At 55.4% G+C, this 6,516-nt stretch overlaps 1 protein-coding gene across 1 annotated transcript in view; it reads left to right on the forward strand.

Annotated features, from left to right (window-relative positions):
- The first annotated feature begins 6,198 nt into the window (after positions 1–6,198).
- ADAR (adenosine deaminase, RNA-specific) overlaps positions 6,199–6,516 on the forward strand; it is a 13,460-nt gene continuing 13,142 nt past the window's right edge. The window contains exon 1 of the mRNA XM_010564035.1: positions 6,199–6,511. The gene's annotated coding sequence lies outside the window, so the exon portion shown is untranslated. The remainder of the gene's footprint in view (positions 6,512–6,516) is intronic.

Here is a 6,516-nt window from a genome sequence, read left to right on the forward strand (position 1 = left end):
AGAGCCTGTAGACGGATGGTCAGGCTCCTGCTCCGGGGCCATACCGCTGGGATTCGTTAGTTACCAGAGCCTGTGATGGTGCCGCTTTTGCACAGTCTCCCTGCCCAGTGGTGACACGTGAGGCTGGGTCTGTGTGCAAGGTCTGGCAGGGTGTATTTCAGCTCCTGAGCTTCCTGCTCAGGCCACAGCTTTTGCACATCAGCTTCCTCTTCTCTCCCAGACACACCTGCAATTCCCGTGAGCACCCACCGAGGATGTGTCTGCACGAAAAGATGCCAGGCTCGTGTTAATGGCATTTGTGCCCCTTTGCATAGTTATCAGGGTGGAAGAAGCCATCTCCATTTCCCAGAGCCTGCTGGCCTGATGCTCGCGCAGTAAGAAGGGTTTCTCAGCAGGAATCGGCTGTAAATTGCAATGGTCAATGACACTTTTCTACCTAAATGGGTATTTCTGTGTTTCCTGCTGGGGAGCAGCCGCTGTGCTGGAGCAGCAGCAACTGTCGCCAGCCGGCCGGTGGCAGGGGCTTTGCTGTAAAACCTGCAGACAAGTTATCACCTCATCTGCGACGATATTTCAACAAAAACGAAGACCCAGGGCCAGGAGCAGGGTCTGACTCCCAGGTCTGCTGGGGAGAAGCTGCTGGGTGACATTAGAGCCCCCACAGCCACCCTGTGCCAGGGGAAGCCCTTGCACAGGTCAGAAGAACCAAAGAATTAAAACCATAAGGCAGCATTTCTGGAAGCACTAGAGATGTGTGCTGCAGGGGGTGAGTTTTGATGTGCTTGGCAAAGTCACCACCTAACCCAGAGCAGTCCTTGGCAACACAGAGCTTGGTTTCAAAGCCATGCAAGGGCTTGGACATCCTTTCAAAAGTCAGGAGGCAAAAAGCAGAAAAGTAACTTCACTGAAAATGAAGTTGAGCTCTTTTCCATTTGAAAAATAACTGGATTTGGGTGAGAAACTGTGAGCATTTCCCAAGTGAGGCCAGGCACAGGCAGAGAAATGCCCCTGAAGTCTCAGTTACTCCAGATGGTCCCATCCAAGCCCCTTGCTGTGGCTTGGTGAGCAATGGGCACCGACACAGCCAGCTTTCCTCCTTCCTGCTCTCACTGCCTCGAAGAAAGTCGTAGAAGCCGGAGGTGGCCCCGTTCCCAGGTACGGAAGAGGCACCGTCAACCCCACACTGTTCCCTGCACCTCCTCTCCTCCCTCCGCCACACCAAGCCGTGCTGGCACGGGGCCGGGGAGGATGCTGCTTGCTCCAAAGCTGGCACTGAACATTGGTTGAGAGCAACAGGTTTTGTACTAATTAAAGAGGAATCAATTAGGCTGCAAGATATTCAGCCACCTGGTGCTTCTGACTATTTTTTCCTCCTCCTTCTCTTTTTCCTTAATGTGCTGCTGCTGCCTCCAGGGAAGCCATGAAAGAAGCAAGACACGTTCCAGTTTCTTGCTTTCTTTTAGATTAAAAAGTGCTGTTGTGAGGAAATCTGTGCAGGCTGACCAATTAAAGTGCTGTACATGTCCCTGAGATCTGCAACCAGCATCTCTTGTGTCATCCATCACTCCCTCCAGCCACCCTCCTGCCTCTCCATCAGTGTGTGTTGCTCGTTCTGGCAGTTGGTTTGTGCTGCATGAAAAAAATAATCTGCAGCGAATAAAGAAAAAGCAGCGAAGGAGGTGTAATAGGATCCCGTGGGAGGCACAAAGGAGTTCTACACACAAGGAAGCCCTTCGGAGACACGGCTGCGCCAGGCTTTCCCCTGCGAGATGGTCCATTAGAGTCTCTCTGTGCTCAATGGCACATTAATCAAGAGGAGTGGAGAGCAGCAGCTGCCCGCCCCGGGCGGCCCCCGGACTTTGCTGGGTGCTGACCTTGAAGAAAATGGTGGAGTCAGCAGGGAGCCCCACGGCAAGCACTGCAAGTGGTGCGGGTGAAAATCGGGCACTGACGTGGTGACAAGCAGCAAGGGAGCAGCAGCCGGCAGCTCTGCCCGGGGCTGCCCAGGATGCCTTTTACCCTCGGGCTGATGCTTATCCCATCTGTGGCTCTGCCCTGGGGACGATTGTGAAATCCCTTCAATTTGTCTGAGCACACGATTTATCTTGCAGATAAATCAGATTTAATATTAAATATGAAAGGGAATAGCAAAGGGCAAAAAGGGGAACCTAGACTTGGGTTGCAATGTAAAGGTCACAGAAGAGAGTATTAATGCCAACTTGGCTGACATGTATTAGGAAGCTCCTTGAATTCTGGCATTAGGGAGGATTCATTAATTTAACTGATTCACTCTCTGGGAACCAACGCATCAGGTGCGCTAATTCAGAGCAGTGACAGTAACCCCCTTCTCCTTGCCGGTCCCCCTCCAAGTACAAGCTCTGAGGTGTGCTGGGTGGCTTGAGGTCTGTCCAGGGTCCCCGTCTGACACCCTGCAGTGATGCTTTGGCCATCACCCAAGAGATGACAGCTTGGTAAGGGAGAGGCTGACGGGACTGGAGCGATGCCAAGGAGAAATGTTGGCATCTGAAGCATGCTTTTTCATGGTGGGAGCGGCCAGTGTTCCCACAACCGCTCTCTGAGCTGAAGGAGCCCCTGACCATCATGGCACCGGGCTGGAGGAGACCACCACAGGGTAGGTCTTGCCAAGCAGAGGCTGTGATGGCTACAAAAACATGATGGATGAGCCTCTTAGCATCCAAGAGCTAAAGTTGAAGGCCGTGCTCACATGGCACCCCCTGCCATGCGGGTGGCTGCGCCGCAGTCTGCCTTCTCCTGCCTATTTCCAAGGGTACCTTTTGTAACAGCCAGAATAAAAACATGCTGCTTCCCACTGCTGCAGCTGCTGTGGGAGTCACCGCGCCGGCTCCTTCGCCTGCTGCAGCTGTGCCAGCCCCACCTGCCTTTCCCTGCTGGGCTCCACGGCAGCTCAGAACCAATAACAAAAGCCACGGGAGCATGCCGTCGTGTCCCTGGAGCACACTGGTGCCCAAGGGGGATAAGCATCGTGGGGACAGAGGTGCCAGGAGATGTGGCAGAGTTCCCCCTTCCCCTCTGCTCCGCACCAGGAGCTCTCGAGATGAGTAATCGCTGCTGACGTCTTGGGAGCACAGACATGGCAGCTGCTGGGCCTGTATCAAAGCTCAGGTTCGCCCCTTCACTGAGTGGCAAGGAGCCTTGAGAAAAAAAGGTTGTGCAATGCTCTGGATAGCTCTGCTGCTTCCCCAGCCAGGAACCAGCCTCTCAGGAGCAGGAGGGGCAAAGCGGGTGAAAAAAAAATCACTTCCTGGGAACCAGCACCTTTCTGCGCTGCCCAGACTGAACCCCCAGGCTCAGGATGGGGCAGTGTCTCCTGTGCGTTACCTGCACCATTCTTATAGCTACAATAAAAATCTACTGGAAGAAAATGAAGTATTTTTTCCCCTCCAAGGGGAACTAAAGGCACTGGAGTTATGGAGATTTTCCATGCCAGTTCCCAGCTGCACGTCTGTGGCCAGACACAAGAGCAAGCAACATCTGGGAGGACGTGGGAACTGACTCGGCCCAATTCCTCGCTCCACATATGAGGAGCCTGGAGCGCTTGATGGGCGCTTCTGCAAGAAGGCCAAAACCTAATTGAACCTCTTGCCTCAGCAGTGCAAAAGCAGAGCTTGCCCCTGGGGTGGAGGGGAGCAGGCACCGGCAAGGCTAATAATACACCACCACTCCCAGGGCTGCCTTCAATTAAAAAATGCAGTCAGCTGATGTAGGAGAGTAACAAAACGTCCCCTTTGCAATCAAGCCATCAGCTTTTATCTCCCTTGTAGGAACAGGCTGCCTTCAAGAGCGAGGAAGTGATATTTTAGAGTGTCTAATAAAGCAGTTTAAAATGAAACTCTGCAGAACAATAGCCTTAGCTGAGAACTGGCATTTGAACAGAAAGTCGGGCGGGGGAGCTGTGCTACAATTTATTTCCTCTCATTTCATTTCATAAGAGGGAAGCAAAACAAAGCAGACACCTGAGGCATCTCCAGCTTGTGCTGGAGATTTAGCAAATGCTGCCATCGCGCGGGGAAGCCTTTGCTCAGCCCCGGGGAAACGGTGGGTTTGGGGGAGCCCCCACGGAAGCAGCGGGGCAGGATGAGCCCCAGCATCCGGCCATGCTGGTGCTGGGTGAGCAAAGGAGCCCCCTCCATCCTCCACCAAAATCTGCGGGAATAACGCAGGTACCCGCATGTAAGCCAGTTATCAGCTGGCAGCTCCTTATCTCCGGCACAAATTGACTCAGCTTTACGTGGCCACGATGTTGAGAGCTGGAGCTTCTGGTGGTGTGAAGCAGATGCCATGGCTGCATTAACGCCGGGCCTTCGGCAGCTGGTGGCTCTCCCAGTCTCCCAGCCCGTTCCTATGGAAACAGATCAGGAGTCAGCCCAATTTTCCATAAAGAAGGAGAACGAACTCGTATCGATTAAGTGGCTATTTGTTGCATTTAAGGTGTTGCAATTCAAGAAGATACATGGCCCCATAACACCAGCTATAGATTATTTCATGGGCAGGGTACATCACATCAACACAGTGGAGAGCAGCATTGTAACCTTCCCGTTCTGCCTTAAGAGCAGCCAAGATGAATCACATTCACCAAGGCTGGGTTAAAGCGTGAGATGATCACAAGCAATTAAAAGGGGGAGGGGGGGGAAGAACAGATTGAGGAGGTGATCATCGTGTGCTCTGCGTGCTGTGGAGTCATTTGTGCTTCAGCGGAGTGGGTGGGAGACACTGCTTATGTAGACTGGTAGTGCCTGACCCCTGGCGTTTGCGGGTCTGCCATGAGCCTCATCCCAGGCAAGGGGAGGTTGCGCTCCCAAATCTTCCTAGGAATGAAGATGTGGCAATTTCAGCTGGCACGAGGGGTCCTTTTTTAGAAAATGAGTCTCCCCATTAGAGTAAAAAAAAAAACAAACCCCACCAAAACCAAACTGTGAAACTCAAGCCCCCAAATCTCAGAATCCAGAAATCATCTGAAAAAAACACCAAGCCCTGAACAACCCTCAGACTCAGCTTTGAAAAAACGTCACTGAACGTGAGCAGCAGCCAAGCCTGGCAATTGTGGGGCCTGACTCACCGTTTCTGCGTGCCTGCAGTGACTCCAGGTTCACTGAAGTGCCTTTGAAAAGCCGCAGGGAAGCAGCCAGGGTGGGTGCTGGGTCCCCAACCAAAGGCACATGCAGCCACCATCTCTTTGGGATGGGCAGAGGTGCTGTTGGAGACCAGGGTCCTCTGAGGAGCCTGTCCTCATGTATTTTGCTCATTCATGGGCAAGTGTAGGCAGACGGCCCCCTAAAATGCATCCAGAGCCCATGCCTGTCCCTCCCGGCTCCCCTCCGCATCCACCACCCTGGCAGAAGAGGGGCTGGGGACTCCCAGTCTGATGGTCCTAGATGTAACTATCGCTCACCGGTTGCACTGCAGCAAACAGGTGCTGCCCCGAGCCACCGGCAGCCTCTGAGCCATATGAGCCACTTGCGGTGCTGGTACACCTCCCGCCTGGCACCCAGCGCAGTCACTGCCTCGGTACTCGCATCCCTCTGCCAGATGGTAAATGACACACAACTATTTACATGCAGGCAGCAAAGCAGCAGACAGGAACAATCTGTTCTCTGCCAGTAGTTTTCTAACTCATACCACGATTAGGAGGGGTCTTGCCTGTGGAAGGGAGGATCCGCCGGGACCAGAGGCTGTGTCTGGTTTGGGACAGGGGAGAGGAACATCTCCATCTTCCTGGAAAGGACCGTGGGACAGGGTGGGACATGACTCCAGCCTCAAATGGAGGGCCATTAACAAGAATGTTATTAACATGGGGGTGAGGGGAGTCCCACAGGAAGTGGGGAGCCCATGGAACAAGAAGGAGCCCCACGGGGAAAGGGGAGGCCCATGGGATGGGGGATCCCCACGAAGGATGGGGGGCCCGCAGGAGACAGCAGAGCCCCACCACACATGGAGGGCCCATAGGGAACGGGGGCCCTGCGGGCCATAGGCAGCCCACGGAGGAGGGTGGAAGCCCCGCGGGGCATGGGAAGGCCCACTGGGGACGGCGGAGCTATCGGGGATGGGGGCCCACGGAAGAAGGATGGCACCCCCCGACCCGATAGCCCCCAAACCCGGGGACTCCCTACACCCCGGCGCGGCGCGCAGGGCGCATGCGCAGTAGCGCGGGCACGCTGCTTCGGGCGACCGCTCCCGCGGTGGCGGGCGGTGCCCCGGGATACAGCGGGAGCGACTGCTGCCTCCCGGCCGAGGAGGGGTTGGGTTGTGCAGCCTCTCCCGCAGCGGAGCAGGCGAGGGATGGTGAGCCAGGCGACGTTTGGCCCGCGGCGGCGGCACAGCCCCGCGTTGCCCTGCCTAAAGATGTCCGCCGCGCTCTGCCCTGAGGGAAGATGGCGGCGGCGCGGCTCCCTGCAGCCTGCGCAGACGCAGGAGGGCGCTCGTGCGTCATCAGCCTGCGCCGGCCGCAGCCCCAGCGGCGGCAGCAGAGGGGGTAAG

This window comes from Haliaeetus leucocephalus, unplaced genomic scaffold (genome assembly GCF_000737465.1).
Source record: "Haliaeetus leucocephalus isolate CR32 unplaced genomic scaffold, Haliaeetus_leucocephalus-4.0 Scaffold175, whole genome shotgun sequence".
Classification (NCBI taxonomy): domain Eukaryota; kingdom Metazoa; phylum Chordata; class Aves; order Accipitriformes; family Accipitridae; genus Haliaeetus; species Haliaeetus leucocephalus.